At 32.6% G+C, this 17078-nt stretch overlaps 1 pseudogene across 1 annotated transcript; it reads left to right on the forward strand.

Annotated features, from left to right (window-relative positions):
• Nucleotides 1-5999: 5999 nt before the first annotated feature.
• On the forward strand, nt 6000-7698 carry LOC144545472 (desmethyl-deoxy-podophyllotoxin synthase pseudogene; annotated as a pseudogene). Its single transcript, XR_013508533.1, has 3 exons — nt 6000-6874; nt 6965-7265; nt 7382-7698. The product of XR_013508533.1 is annotated as a desmethyl-deoxy-podophyllotoxin synthase pseudogene (transcript).
• The last annotated feature ends 9380 nt before the right edge of the window (nt 7699-17078 follow it).

A 17078-nucleotide genomic window follows, 5' to 3' on the forward strand; every position in this document is an offset into this window, starting at 1 on the left:
ACATTGTTGACTTGTGCCGTAATCTACTTATCTGTTTAACTAGATTTGCAAACTATACATAAATTGCATTTTACAGTTTTTCTCTTGAGATATTGTATAGGTTCATAACAACAGAAGGTTCAATAATTATAGATCAATGATGAATTAATAAACTATTATACAACATCAAGGATGTAGTCATGAAGCACAAGTCATTGGACAGCAGAAGCATCATCTCAATATTATGATATTTAATCTATAAAATTGGTAAAATAAACTTGAGAATGAACTAAGTGAGGCCTACCGTTGCAACGGTTCCATGGTCATTATACGCAAAATTCGCTGTTATACACAAAAATCCACCGTTAAGGTTCCCGTTAGTCAAAACCTATGTAAGTTGACCTACCGTTGTAACGGTCCATGAACCGTTGCAACGGTCGGGGCAAATTACCTTGTTTTTTATCAGTTGTCTATAAATAGAAGCAATACAAAGGTTTGGACTATCACTCTAGCTGCCTCCAACTTCAATATTTCAAATTTCCAGATCTAGAAAAAACCGTTCTTGCTTGTGCACTTAAACTTCGATACTCACAATCAATCTCAAACTTATTCAATCAATATAACAACTCTTAGAGTGATCCTACGAGATCAATCATCTATCCTTTGAGACTTAGTTGCTCACTTTGTTATCCTTGAGGCTTTAGTGCTCGTGAGTCGATTTTGTGCTCGGACCGTGTGACTTCCCAGAAAATTGCAAGGGCTCTCCGGTTCCACCTTATACTCATTTCTCATTGGGTAAAGAAAGGTGTACTATCTCGAAGGTCGCAGGCCCCGGAGACGTAGGCGTTAGTGCCGAACTCCGTAATCAACTCTTGTGTCAAGTGACTCTAAACTCTATTCTTTATTTTATTATCTTATATTTTAGTTTAGGATCAAGTTATTCGAGATTCCGTCAAGAATAACTCTAAAAGATAAGTAAAATAGAAGTATTTTTTTTCATTTTATAAACTTTATAATAATTATATAATATTGTTTTGAATTATCACATAAGTTTCTTACATATCACTATGATGTATAAACGTTTTCAATAAGCAATTTAGTAAGAAAAAGTTACAATATTTCTATCTAGATTTTTCAATAATTTCTTTAATCAACATAATATATTATTTTGTTAACTTAACTATATATTAAACTTATCAAATTGTTGGTATGGTCTCGTGTATGTTGACAATTATATGCAATACTCTGTTTTTATTTGAGAATGATCAAAGAAAAAAACACTACAACAAAGTAGACATTTTTTGCGAGAAAAAAAGCGCATTTATGACGGTTGTCCGTCGCAAAAAGAAAAAGTTGAACAATGAAAGTAGTCCGTCGCAAACAATCATTTTTTTATCCTCGCAAAAAGTGTCTCATTCTTGTTGTGAAAATTGGATGAAATGAATCTTTTATTTTTTGGTTTGAAGATAAATAGTTAGGGGTCAAAACTATCAAATTTAGGATTTAAATGTTTGCTCATAGAGATTTAAAAGCTTGGATATGTGTACTGAAAATATAAGTAAGACAAATTGGATGATTTTTTACACTCAATCAAATATTAGTGGTTGAGGAGCCACATGGTCTTTGATATCATATCGAAATAAATAATTTGATATTACATCACTATTAGTGGTTGAGAATTACTCTTTTTGAATTGAAAATGCAGTTGATTTAACCGAAAGCATCTTGGTAGTAATACATTAATTGTATGTATATTTTTCCTCTTAATTATGAAACATGAGCTACGTACTGACGTTGCCATTAATTAGAAATGGGAAACAATTGATGAGATATTATGCGAATATTAACCTAATAATATATAACTCTGAACAAATGACTAAATAAAACAAAAACACCATATTAAGTTCAAGTAAAAAAAAAGAGAAAAGTAAATGATGGTCCTCATTTTCTTAAACTTCTCAAACAAAATTAAAAATATGGTTTGAGCATGCATGATTAATATTTTTATTGACTCTTTTTTTTTAATATTGAGTCTCAATTTTAGAACGTTAATTATTGTAAAATAAATTTTCTTGATAAATAATTAACAAACTGTGTAGAATCAAAAACTTCAACTGAAGTTTTGAAACCCTAAATGACGCTTCATTGCTATTCTGATTGCATTGACTTGCTAGGTGCCCAGGGGCTTCGTCACCAGGCTTTCTGTTGAAAGTTTGGAAAATATGTATCGATGTTTTTTTTTAATGTTTTATTTAAAAAATATTGATGATGTGCGAATGTTTTCTACTCTTCTTAATTTCCACATAAGTTTATCATCGATGTTTCATTTGCAGAAATATATTTTCATTTCAAAAATATTGATGAAGCGTCGATACTGAAGAAATACTTAAAAAAAAAAATAGAATACCAAAGGTAGGAGATAGAGCCTACCACTAGTAATATCGGAGGCAAAATTCGAATTTAAAAAAAAAATGAGGTCATAGCTGATGCTTTTTTTTTTTTAGGATATGAATAAATTCGGGCCATTAAATCGTTTCAATGATTCTTTCAGACAAAAAACACATAATATATTTGAGAGAACAAATAAAATTTCTGAACATATGAATATTAAAACTAATTTAATTAATCAGAAGATAATTTGGTCCATTAAATCATCTAAAAAACTATATGACCGAAATTAATTATGCGCGTATAATATTAATCAGAAACTTTTAAATATGTAGAACATGGATTAAAGGCTGGTGCATTTTTCTTACATTCGTTATGCCTTCATTTTTTTTAAATAATAATTTAAAATTTTAAACATAAATGTCAAAAAAAAAAAACGTTAGATATGATTTATATCATTTTTCTATGCATAATTAAAATTATGGCATTTCAAATTAATTTTGATTATTATATATAGCTTGCAATTCACAAATATACAACTATGCATACAATTTTAGACATTGATTTTTCAATTTGTTGATTCATATAAAAGCATACTTTAAAAGTGATAATATATTATGTGTATGTAGAGAAAATAATAGAATCGATCTCTAATGATTTTATTTTGACATATATTTTAAAAAAATAGTTGTTATTAACAAATAAATATAAAGTAAAAAGTGGAGGCATAAAAATCTTAAATTAATACACTGCACATTAGGGGAGTAAACGGATTAGATATTATCCGATTTCGTCCGGATCCGAATCGAAAAAATTACCTAAATTATTTGATCCGTATTCATTTCTGGAACTATATGTATTTGTATCCGAAAAATTATAATGGATAAAGATATGGTAAGACTTTTAACTATTTGTATCTGACCGTTTACACTCTTAAACCACAACAAATTTTACTATATGTTCTTAAATTGATTTATTAAATTGCATATTATACCAATTATTTATTAAATTGCATATAGATATATATTTTGATGAATAATATAACACTATGGCATAATTAGTGACAAATATTTTAATAATATTATAGATATTTTGTGACCAACAAACTAATTATGAAAAATATCCATATCGGTCCAATATCTGATCTGTATGCGTAACGTTTAATATTTGGATCAACTATTTGGAGTTTGAAATCGCAAAATAACTTGCTATAACTTAGACTGAAATTATAATGTTAATTATGACATTAGTCGGACTCTATATTTAATTAAAAATGTCACTCCAAAATTAAAAATCATCCTAATACCACTCTAAACTTAGCTAATTTTTAATTTTGCTACTCCAAATAATTAATTACTAAAATACCCTTCCTTCCCCACCCCTTTCTTAAACATGTTAACAAGTTCATTTATTTCTTAGTATCAATTATTATTGCTCTAAGATCCATGATTTGGGGTTGAAATAGTAGCAAGTTTATTGTCACAACCCCACTGCCGGGCCGGGAGTCACGACAAGAGAGGCACCCTCACATCCATCCTTCGTTCCGTCAACCCACGTCGCAACAAAAATAAAAAAAAAGAAATAATACGAAGTTAACTACAAAGCTCAATAACCGGTTATTTAACGACGTGATTCTCTATAATTGGCTTAATTAAACAATCATTCGAGCAGACTGGATTAATCCACATAAATTTACATCAAACATGAATACATATTTAATCGGTGATATTACTTGGGTCTGGGTTATCAATAAAACAAGTCACACAATATCCGTATCATTTCATTTCTCACAATCATATCATTTCTCAATTTCTCACAACAAACAATCATATCATTTCACAAATTAAATTCGAACCTCAGACCTGCTATCCAGTTAAATATGAATCCTAATCCAAAATCCAATTCAACCAAACAAATTGAAAATACAGATTATAGAGAAATCCAGTTACTTGATAGCGATAAATTTAGAAGTACAAAACATATTACAACGACAGTACAAAATCAACGCGACGTAGTCGGAATTTCAATCGACATGACTTAATATCATTTTTTTTTTATCAAAACATTTGTTTTTCTTTTTTTCTTTTTCTTTCTCTCTTTATCTCATCCATTTTTATTTTACCTTTTTCTCATCCTCATCCGATAAAGTAATAAAAGACAATCCTTTGGAGTTTCCAACGGTGCATGGAAAAAGAAATGGCAACATATGCAAAAGCCACGTGAACTAGTGCCACCTCATTCTTCTTCTTTTTTTCAAAGTTTAAGATTTTTACATAACCTTAAAATTTTGCAATATTACAAATAACTCCAATATAAATTGTAAAAATATAATTAAAATTGTCGGATGTTACAAATTTTCTCCTTCGAAAAAATTTTGTCCTCAAAATTCAAACGGATCATATTCAAATAAACAAAACTTATCAAACAACAATCAAATCGAATTATTATATACTATTAAACAAAAATACATAATCAATTTAGATCAAATCAATATGGATAAATAGTAGAAACATATTATATGGATAAATTAGATAATAATCAAGTATCACGGATATTAGATATTATGAAATTGATAATCAAACGGTATATACTAAAAGAAATTTCATATCGATCTCATGAATCAGACATCAAAATTCAAATCAGATATAAATAACAAATGAAACTTGGACCCAAACACAGTCCGAGGAACGAATGCTCTGACATCAAAGTGGCCACGACCCTGCCGCCAGACCGTAGTCACGACAAGAAAGGCACTCTCACATACATCCTTCATCCTGTCAACTCACGTCGCAACAAAAATAACAAACAAAAACAATACAGAGTCAGCTATAAAGCTCAATAACCAGTTATTTAACGATTCGCTTCTTTATAACTGGCTTAATTAAACAACCATTCAAACAAACTGAATTAATCCATACAAATTCACATCAAAATATGAATACATATTTAATTGACGATAGCATCTGGTTCGGAATTATCAATAAAATAAGTCACACAATATTTGTATCATTTCATTTCATACAATCATATTATTTCATAATTTCTCAGAACACTCAATCATATCCTTTCACAAATCAAATTCGAACCTCATACCTACTGTCCCATTAATTATGCATCATAATTTAAAATCCAATTCAACCAAACAAATCAAAAACACATTATAGAGAAATTCAGTTACCTGATAGCCATAAATTCAGAAATCCAAAATTGATTACAACGACAGTACAGAATACGTAGACGGAATTTCAATCGACACTCAGTATCATATTTTTTTTATCAAAATATTTGTTTTTATTTTCTCTATTTCTTTCTCTTTTTGTCTCATATTTTTTAGTTTACCTTTTTTTCATCCTCATCCGATAAAGAAAAGACAATCCCTTTCAAGGAAGTTTCAAAATGGTGCATGGAAAAAAGAAATGGCAACATATGCAAAGGCCACGTGGAACTAGTGCCACTTCATTCTTTTTGGTTTTTTCAAAGTTCAAGATTTTTACATAAGTAGCCTTAAAATTTTGCAGTATCACAAATAACTCCAATATAAATTATAGAAATATAATTAAAATTGCCGGATGTTACATTTATACTCCCTGTAGATGTGTTATATATAATGCATTTGCTAATTCTGCCCAGCCGATGAAACGAAATGACTTCCATTTACATCTTGCTCTCTATCTTACTGCTGCTCTTCATCAAAGCCAAATCCACCATTGCAAAACACCGTCATAGACTCCCCCCTGGCCCATGGACCCTCCCCATTATAGGAAGCCTCCATCATCTTATTCGCTCCAGCATCCCTCATCGTGCACTCAGACACCTGTCAAAGCAGCACGGCCCCATCATGTTTCTTCAAATAGGCGAATTGCCAACCATCATAATTTCATCCAGAGAGGCAGCCCGTATGATCATTCAAACCCATGAGGCAACATTCCGAAATCGTCCTATCATGCTCACCACGAAAATTTTCACCTACGGGGGCAAGAACGTGGCGTTTTTACCATACGGTGAACAATGGAGAGCGATCCGTAGGATCCTCACTTCAGAGTTACTAAGTCCGACAAGGGTCCAATCCTTCAGGTCCATACATGAAGAGGAGGTGTTGGACTTGATCCAAGTAATTTCATCATTGTCATCCAGCAGACAAACTATTAATCTTACTGAAATAATACCTGTAATGTTGAATAAAGTGTCAGTAAGAGCCGTTACAGGAAGAATGTTCAACAGGGAAAATTTTGCTTTGTTGGTGAACGAATTGCAATTGTCTGGTGTGCTATCAGCAGGGTTCAGTATCGTAGACCTGTTCCCGTCATCCCGTGTCATGAGGCTGATCAGTGGGTATGTGCGCAAGGCTGAGGCGTGCCATAAGTCTATAAATCAACTACTAGACAGTATGATACAAGAACATCAACAAAGTGCAGTAATTGGAGAAGCGGAGAGTTTGCTTAGTGTACTTTTAAGACTTCACGCAGAGAACTCAATAAGCATGGACACTGCCAAAGCCATTCTCTTTGTAAGCCTTTATGGCATACTTGTTTCTTTCATTAGCATCCAGCTCTTTCTGCTAATTTGCAATCTAATATTTTGCTTTCCTGATTTATAGGATGCTTTAGGAGCCGGAACCCATACTTCAATTGCACTTTTGGAGTGGGTCATGAGTGAACTAGTTAGAAATCCAGAAGTTATGAAGAAGGCCCAGGATGAGGTGAGACGACACCTAGGCCATAAAAGCATAACCAAATTTGACCTTGCCAAGCTTGATTTCTTACATCTTGTTGTCAAAGAGACCTTGAGATTACATCCGGTGGTTCCGCTAATCCCACGATTATGTCAAGAAACATGTAATATATTCGGCCATGAAATTTCCAAGGGGACTACAGTGCTTGTAAATGTGTGGGCTATTGGTATACATCTTCTTTAAATCACTAATACTGTCTAACAAGTAAGATTAAAATATTTCTGAGTAAAGAAATTTATAGTATAGACTTCTCATCATTTGATTATGTTTGTACATTTACAGGAAGGGACTCAAAGTACTGGAAAGATGCAGAGGAGTTCAAGCCAGAGCGGTTTTTGGAGAAAAATAGTGACAATGCAGATTCGAAAGAAATTGATTTTGAGTTCTTTCCATTCGGTGCTGGACATAGGAATTGTCCTGGTAAATCCTATGCTTGGTCGATTGTTAAGCTGACACTGGCAAACCTTCTTTATCATTTCAATTGGGAACTTCCATGTGGGTTGAAGCCTGATGAACTGGACATGACCGAGGCTATTGGAGTAAGTATGAAAAGGAAGCATCCTCTTTTGTTGCGTGCAGTGCCTCATAATAGTGGCTAAATGTTAAAACTATGGATAAGATAATTAAATTGAATAAAGTAGACTAGGAACAGTAGAGTGCCAATGATACAATATGTTACCGTTAGAATTTTTTGTATAAATATAGAATAGGAGTTGTGTAAAGAGAGAGATTCAATACTATAAAACAGATAATCAATAAAAATAATACTTCAGCATAAACCTTTTCTCCTCAGAGCCTCATAAAATTTTACATGGTATCAGAGCTTTGAGCTTTGAGGTCGATTCTGATAACCAATTTCTGTGACCGACAAAACAAACAATAAGCAAAGAATACAGCACAACGAGCAAGATGGAGCAATGGGGGCAGCATTCAATCGAAGCTACCAACCCATCAAAGCAACCCTTGCCTTGAAAAGACCTAATCCAGAAATTGGTTTTGAATAAACGAGCAATGGGGGCTTTCAATAGTGGCTTTCTTAGTGCACAACGAGCAATGGGGGCTTTCTTAGTGCCAGATAAAAGACCTAATCCAGAAAAAAAAAAAAATATATATATATATATATATAGGAGAAAAGGCAAGGCAACCTGATAAACTTCCAAAGCTTTGATAACTCTGATAAAATACACAATAACCCGATAAAGCTCTAAGCTTTCAATTCCTACCAGCAAACCTGGTAATTATAAATTCCAACAAAATTCCAAGATCTTTTCTTATCAGATCTATACCAAAAAAAAAAAATATATATATATATAGAGAGAGAGAGAGGGGGGTTGGCTATTCTACTTCCATAAGCATATGAGAGCATATGCTTATAACTCGTTTTTATATTTTTTTAATGTCCAAATGGTTGATCTGAAGCGCTCAACGTGTTCTTCATATTAATGTGTTTGCAGACCAAATTTTATATTTTTTAGAATTTTTTACTATTTTTTCAGAATTTTTCAAAACAGGGTTTTTCATTTTTTTTTTTTTTCAGGGTTCTAAATAGCTATAGCTTTTCCGGACCATAAACGCTAAGCTATGAGATAAAATTGTGCTAACTCAGCTACGACCGCTATTACTGCTATATGAGACCCGCTATAGCTACCGCTATGCTACATTTTTTTTTTTTTGCAATTTATATGGACTTCTGTACTTCTATTATTATTTCTAATGCTACATGATCTTCTACGATAAGTATACTAAACCAAACTATATGCTTTTATTTTAATTTGTGATTTATTATATCATTCTATATCGAGAAATATTCAAATACTAATTCTTCATTTTGATTACTCTTTTTATAGCATTCATTTGTAAAATTATTATCGTTCGTTTCAATTGAAAGCTGATTTTGATTATTATTATAATTATAAAATGTTTAAATATGTATATTGACTTCATTTACTTTATAAAATTAATTGTTCTTTGTCTATTATAATATGTAATACCATGAAGTATAAACTATTAAATAATGTTACTTTTTAGATTTTTTTCCTTCTTATTTGCGTAATTGATAAAAATTATAGACTTAGATTAGTTGTCATTTAGTTGTTACATCAATTCTCTAATATTGATTTTGTTGATAATTAGTAGAAATATAGAATATAAAGTTTGAAATGGGAAAATCGCTATGTGTGATAGCTTCCGCTATAGCTACGCTATTTGCAATAGCTTTTTTTTTGTCTCCCCGCTATGCCGCTATAATCGCTATTTAGAACCTTGTTATTTTTTAATATTTTTTATGATTGTTTTGAAAAATTATGAAAAAAATAGTAAAATAAATTCAAAAAATATAAAATTTGGTCTCCAAGGACATATTAATATGGAGAACATGTTAAGCACTTCAAATCGACCATTTGAACATTGAAAACGCAAAAACGAGTTATAAACATATGCCCACATATGCTTATGAAAGTAACACACAAACAGAGAGACAGAGAATACATTTTGTCATCATATCTCCCGGTCTCACATTTCACAAGGCTGAAATCAGCCAACCAATAAAGCCCAAAATAAGTATCCTTCTTCTGATTTGTTCAGTACCAGGAAAAAGGGTAATACCCACAAGACAGAAATCTGATAACCCAATAACTCAAAATAAAATCAGATCGGTAATACAAATATCTGTATCATACAAAATTCATAATTTATTGGCTTTTGGAGTCCTCTACTTGTCTGTTTGACTAAATTTGCAAAACATACATAAATTACATTTTACAATTTTTCTTTTTGAGGCATTGTGCATGTTCATGACAACTGAATATTTAATAAATACACATCAAAAATGAATTAATGAACTGCAATATAACATCAATAATGTAGTCATGAAGCATAAGATATTGGACAGCAGAAGAATTAATTCAAGATTGAAGACAATAAATTTGTAAAATTAGTAAAATAAGCTTGAGACTGACCTAAGTGAGGCCTACCATTGCAACGGTCCAGTGACCATTGCAACGGAATAAAAAATAAATCATCAGCTGAGTTTGTGACGGTTTAAATCGATCAGAACCGTCACCTGACGGTCGGCATTCCAGAGGATTACTGTTGGCATGTATTACCGTTGCAACGATCATCTACCGCGTTGTCAACAGTACCCCACCATTGGCTGCAGTAATCCACCGTTGTTTGTTCATAATCCAAACTTGTTCAAAATAACCTACCATTGTAATGGTCCCTGTACCGTTGCAACGGTCAGTACCACTTAATTCATTTTTCTCAGCTCTCTATAAATAAAAGCTATACCAAGGTTTGGATTAGACTTCTAGCTGCCCCCAACTTCAATATTTCATATTTTCAGATCTAGAGAAAGTCGTTGTTGCTTGTGCACTTAAACTTCAATACTCACAATCAATCTCAAGCTTATTCAATTAATATACAACAACTCTTAGAGTGATCCTACGTGATCAAATCAACTACTACCTTGAGATAATGCTTCTATGCCTTTGGCTAGGTTCTTCATGACTCATCCTTGATAAGTATAGCAATTTGTCATTCATTCTTGATGTATGTTTTGCAATTTATATCCGTCTCAAACTTGCACAATATCTCAAGACAAGGAACTGTAAAATTCAACAAATATATGTTTTGCAAATCTAGTCAAATAGACAAGTAGATTATGGCACAGTCCAACACTTTATATGGCTTTTTAGAGGGAAGACTAAATTATTTAACTGCCAAGTTTCATAATTTTTGGGCTTTATTTCGGTATCAAATATTATGTACAATATAGGGACATTTTTAGGAAAAATATGCAGAAAAATACATTACTGTGTAGTTCAAAAGTGTGAGATTCAAAAATAAGTAATAAATAGGTGAAAAATCTTATAAATTAAAAATCAAATTCTAACTTTTATGTTTTTGAATGCTCTATTTGACTATTAAATTGGTTGATTTATCCTAAGGTGTTATGTTGGCATTGTCTCGTAAATATTGATATTTATATATGATACTCTTTTTTTTACTTGTTAATGTAATATTTTATTATTTAAATAAATATTCACTATATATGTTTGTATTTATTGATTTTCTTATATGTTTTGTCGCTAACTCAGGAATAATAAAGTGATGTTTTAAGAATCATAGAAGTTTTAGTTACTGGATAAATTTCAACATGATGATATATATAGGGTTTAGGGTTCAGTTTTATTTTCTTATTTAGACAGGTTATGTTTAGTATGTATCGTTTATTAATATATTAGTTATAAATACCTCATTTGTTTGGAATAAATTATTAATCGTGCATTATATATGCGATTGTGTTTTGCATTTCTGTTTTATGTCTTAGGAAGTATTGATTGTTAATTTAATAGTAATAAATACTGTAGGATACTGAAATATACATTTCATTAATAAATTATTCTTATGTAAGATTCAGTTGTAAATTAATTAAGGATATTGAACTGTCATTGTAGAAATAAATACCTCCATTAATTAGTAAGGATCATAATTTTTTTTTGTATATATCAAATTTAGTCTTGTAAATTTTTAATATCATTTTTTATATTTCTTGAACAAAACATTACAAATGAAAAAATAATGAATCTCAAACTTCAGTACAATCGCAATTAGAGTCTCAACCTGACCAATCTCAATTAGAAAAACTTTGTAGGGGACGTCAAGTTGGATACAAGTTCTCTAAGATTACATGTGCATCAAGTAAATTCTTTAAAATAAATTTAATAATAATGGTTTTGTATTAATTGTGTAACATTTCTTAATTATTGTTCTTCATTTTTCCATAGGTGATACTCCAAAGAAAACAAGAAAACTTCTGATTCTTATATTAAAAACCAATACATTGTCGACGTAGCAATGAGATGGTTTCATTTGAAAGTGTTGAAAAACCCAATAAAGACCATATTAGGGGATTAGCCTCAACCCCTTTTTCTTAATTTCTTTGCATTCCCTGTTATAACACAAGTCAGCAATGCGATCATTTATGAAATATTGTTAATGTGGGACAACAAATGTCATTTTAAGGTCGAGATTAGAAGTTGTTAAATTTCACTGCTGAAGAGGTGATGATAGTGATGTGTCTTAACAAAAATAAACGAATATTCATTATAAGAGAGACTTTATTGATTTTCTGTAATGTTTTATCGCTAACTCGAGAATAATAAAGTAATGTTTTAATTTTAGACTTACTAGATAAATTTCAACATACATACATACATACATATATATAGGATTTGGCTAATATACTATGGGTTGCATAGAGGTCTCCCGTGCTTAGGCTCAATATTCGAGTTTTCAAAATCCTAACAGTCGATCCAAACCATTCATATTGTTCTCCATATTAATATGTATTTGGAGACCAAATTTTATATTTTTTGGAAATGTTTTACTATTTTTTTAAATTTATTGAATATCGCTGTTTTTTATGGTCCAGATTTGTCTGAAAAACAATGATTTTCAATAAAAATATTAAAAATCAGAACTATACCGTTGGATCAGCAATTTTCAAAGTGGCTTAAAAAATATTAAAAAAAATAAAAAAAATGTAAAATTTGGTCTCCAAGCACATTTCAATATGGAGATGACATCTAACGGTTTGGATTGATCATTTGGACTTTAAAAATCGGAAAATGACTTGGTTGCACGGGAGGCATGGTGCAATCGATTGTATATTAGCCTATCTATATATATATATATATATATATATATATATATATATATATATATATATATATATATATAGGCAAAGGCTTCTATGGACATAAGGACATATTTGTAAAATGAACATATTTTTATTTTCAAAGTTCAAACAGTTGATCCGAACCGTTCATCTTGTTCTCCATATTAATATGTGCTTGGAGACCAAATTTTACATTTTTCTGAATTTTTTTACTATTTATTAAGATGGGTACAAATTCAATGGTCTGAATTTGATATTTTTTTTGTACCCATCTTAATAAATAGTAAAAAAATTCAGAAAAATGTAAAATTTGGTCTCCAAGCACATATTAATATGGAGAACAAGATGAACGGTTCGGATCGACTGTTTGAACTTTGAAAATAAAAAGGGTGTTCATTTTACAAATAGGTCCTTATGTCCAAAGAAGCATCACTCATATATATATATATATATGAGATGAGCTGCAGTGAGACATGGTGTAAAACACGTTTGTACTCCAGGCCGTAGTTTCATTTTGAAAGTCCAAACGACCGATCCGAACCGTTAGATGTGATCTCCATATTGAAATGTACTTGGAGACCAAATTGTACATTTTATGGAATTTTTTTACTATTTATTAAGCAATTTTGAAAATTGTTATTTTGCTGTGAACAGTAAAAAATTTCTGGATCGATCATCAAATCAGTGATTTTCAAAATTACTTAATAAATAGTAAATTATTATTTATATGATTCTAAATTGCTTAATTGTAATAAATAATCAACAAAATTTATATGATTCTAAATTATTATTTCTAGACCACAGAAAATTATTGTTTATAAACTAAATTCTATATAAATTAACTTTGAAAAAATAAACTATACATGTGTACAGAACTTCAATAGGAGTTATAAAATTGAAGAAATCAATTAGAAAAAAAAAATGTTTTTTTTAGCTCGTACCATTATTATACTATATTAATAATAAGTTTCAATATTTTTAATACCCAATATTTTAACTTTGCATATACGAAACCTGTCAGCTTTAACAGAATTATAACATTTTAAGAATGCATATTTGTTTATGACAAACATTAATATTTCCATGAACTTTTAGTTGCGATTGAAACCATTTCATCCAAGAAATAATTTAGAAAAATAATTTGTCAGAAACAATTGAATTTAGAGATAAATATAATAAGATACAATTTATGAGTAGATTCTAATAGTACGTCCCCGTCTTTTTTTCGCTCTTGGGTCAAGCCTCGCCGGATTTTCAAGATTTCTATTCTTGGCCTGCTTCTTTTCACCTGTGATCGGTATGGCTATATCTTCTGTGTTTGCTGAGATGGAGGTTTCCATGTTGCGGTTCTTGGACTGTGCACGCAAGATGCAAACACCAACTCATCAGCCGCTTGTCTCTCCGCCTGCGCCACTTGAAGTTCATGTGTCTCCATCAGGAGATCTCTTTCTCACCGGGGGTGTATTAGATCCTACCAATCCACAGCCCTCCAGTTCGTCATTCGCACATCCTCTCTCTTCTCTCGCTGGTGATGGCCCTGCTTCTCTCTCTCCGGGTCAAGCACAACGCGCCCTTTCGAATTCTTCAACCGACGCTTTCTCCACCTGGCAGCCTCACGTCAATTCACCTGGTCCCCGATCTTTTGCATCGGTTACGTCTATTCCCCAGCCTAATCCTTCTAAAGCTTCGTCTTCAGGTGTTACAGAGAATCCCTCCATTCCAGCGCCTTCTAGGGTTTTCCAGGCGACAAGCCGCCTTCGTCATAAACTTAATTCTTTTTCTTCCTTGGTGAAGAAAGGCTCTCTTGTGTGCTTTCGTTGCGGCGATCGTGGCCATTTGGCTACCTCTTGTCGTAATGCTCTAGTTTGCTTTGCTTGTAATCGTTTGGGTCACAGATCTCATACTTGCAAAGCCATTACCATGCTTCCTTCTTCTTCCCGACCACCTCTTACTCCCGAAATGAAAACCTTGGGAGGTTCTCTCCCTCTCATGAGATTTGGTTGTACACAGACTATTCGAGACTTTGAGGAAACTCTTCGCAAGGGAGTGGTGATTAAAGATCATTACCGTAAGGGTGCTCCTTTTATTCAGGAGCGCCTATCTGAGCGTTTTCCAGTTGATAACTTTATCTGGAAGGCCATTCCTTTGTCTGATGACTATTTCTTGCTCTACCCTCCGGATCAGACCTGGAGGTCTATTGCTTTGAAAGAAAGCAAGATTTTGCTTGGTTATATTCTCTTCCCCATGGAAGCTTTTGATCCATCAGTTTATGATGGTGGGTGGACTCCTCTCTCGTTCTGGGTAAAAATTTACGGTTTGCCTTCCGCTTTGTTACATGGCTCTGAGTTCAATCGCCTTATCAGTGAGATAGGGGGTTTTGTCTTGCAAGTTGACCCCTTATCTCGGGATCGTGAGAATATGAAATATTTGCGTCTTAAAATAGGAGTTTCTAGCAGATCTGACATTCCCCCTTGTCGGAAACTCCTATTCACTGGTTCTGATGGTGTCCCCAGGTATTACTGGGTTCAATTTGTGGTGGAGGGCGATGGTAAACAGTCTCCTGAGGTAAGACGTTCATACTGGCAAGAAAAATCCTTCTCTGCTCCTTCTTCTTCTTCTCACCTTCCTCCTCTCCCTCCCTTTCCTCATCCCTCTATTTGCCCCCCACCGCCTCCACCAGTCTTACCTCCCATACCACCCCCCAGTTACTTCACCTCTTGAGGTGCACCCTATCACTGGTTCACTAACCTCTTCTGCTCCCTCTACACAATTTGGGGATGATAACCGCTTTACTCCACTTAATTCCCTATCTGATACTCCTACTAATCCTAATGTTGTGGGTACTAGTATGGTGTTAGATTATGATCCATGGTCCGAGTCACATCCTTCTGATTTGCCATCGCCCCCACCTCCGACTGATCCGTGGGAGGTAGCAATTCAGCAGGAAAAGGACAAAGTGAAAGAAAGAAAATGTAAAGGCAAGTCTTTGGAGCCTCCTTCTTCTAATGAAGAAACGCGTAGCAGTTTGAGGGTTAAGCTGAACCAGATGGTAGGTGCAAAAGACGGTCAGGTTGCCGGGGGGGCAAAGACTCTGCTAAACCTGTTAAGGCCACTACAGCTATACAATTTCTCATAGACCAGTTTCCTTACTCTACTCTGACTGATTTAGATTTAATTAAATTATATGAAATTAGTGGCTTTCTTTTAGGCTCTAATGTAGATGAAAGTATTAAGATTGTTCAATCCTTGAGGGCTTTATCTAAGCCCAATTTTGTTACTGTTATTTCTGATTGCATGCCTTCTGGTTCTATTCCTAGTTCTGTTGTTATACAGAACCACTCTGATTCTGTGATTGGAAGTCAGGATTTGCCTCTGACTTCTAATCAAAATGGGGATCTAACTATTTCTAATGGTTAAGATTCTTAATTGGAATGCCAGGGGTCTGGGCCTGCCCGTTAAAAGCCGTTACTTAAGTGATTTAATTAAGGATAATCATATAGATATTGTTTGTATACAAGAGACTAAAAAAGAGGAATTTTCGGAACGTATGTTAAGATCTTTGAGCACCTATGTTACTCGTTGGATTGTTTTACCTTCTGCTGGTGCTTCAGGTGGTATTATTTTAGGTTATAATGAATCTTTGTTTACTGTTCATGCTACTTACGTTAAGGCTTATTCTGTCTCTCTACATTTGTGTAACAAATTAGATAATTTTGAATGGTGTCTAACAACTGTGTATGGGCCTTTATCAACAACTACTAGACGATCTTTTCTTTCGGAACTAAATGATATTGGTAATTTAGGAATCGATGCTTGGCTACTTATTGGTGATTTTAATATGATTAGGCGTAGATCTGAACGATCTGGCCAATCTTTTAATCATGTCATTAGTAATCGTTTTAACAATTTTATTAGAGATAATGCACTTATAGAACTTCCTTTATTAGATAAAAAATATACTTGGGCTAGATCTTTAAACTCTCCTTCTCAGGCTTTATTAGATAGAGCTTTATGTTCTCTCTCTTGGAATTCTCATTTTAATTTTGCAAAAGTAACCTCCTTGCCTAGAGCCTATTCTGATCATACTCCTCTTATCTTAGATACTCATTCTATTCAAATCTCACATTCAAACACTTTAAAGTTTGATAAAACTTGGCTGGCCATTGATGGTTTTTATGATATGGTAGTTAAATGGTGGTTGGAAAGTCCTATTACTAAGGATTTTGGAATTAGTTGGAAATATAAAATGCAACATTTAAGACAAAAACTACGATGATGGAGCTCTAATTTAAAAGGAGA

This window comes from Carex rostrata, chromosome 28 (assembly GCF_964058835.1).
Source record: "Carex rostrata chromosome 28, lpCarRost1.2, whole genome shotgun sequence".
In the NCBI taxonomy this organism is placed as follows: domain Eukaryota; kingdom Viridiplantae; phylum Streptophyta; class Magnoliopsida; order Poales; family Cyperaceae; genus Carex; species Carex rostrata.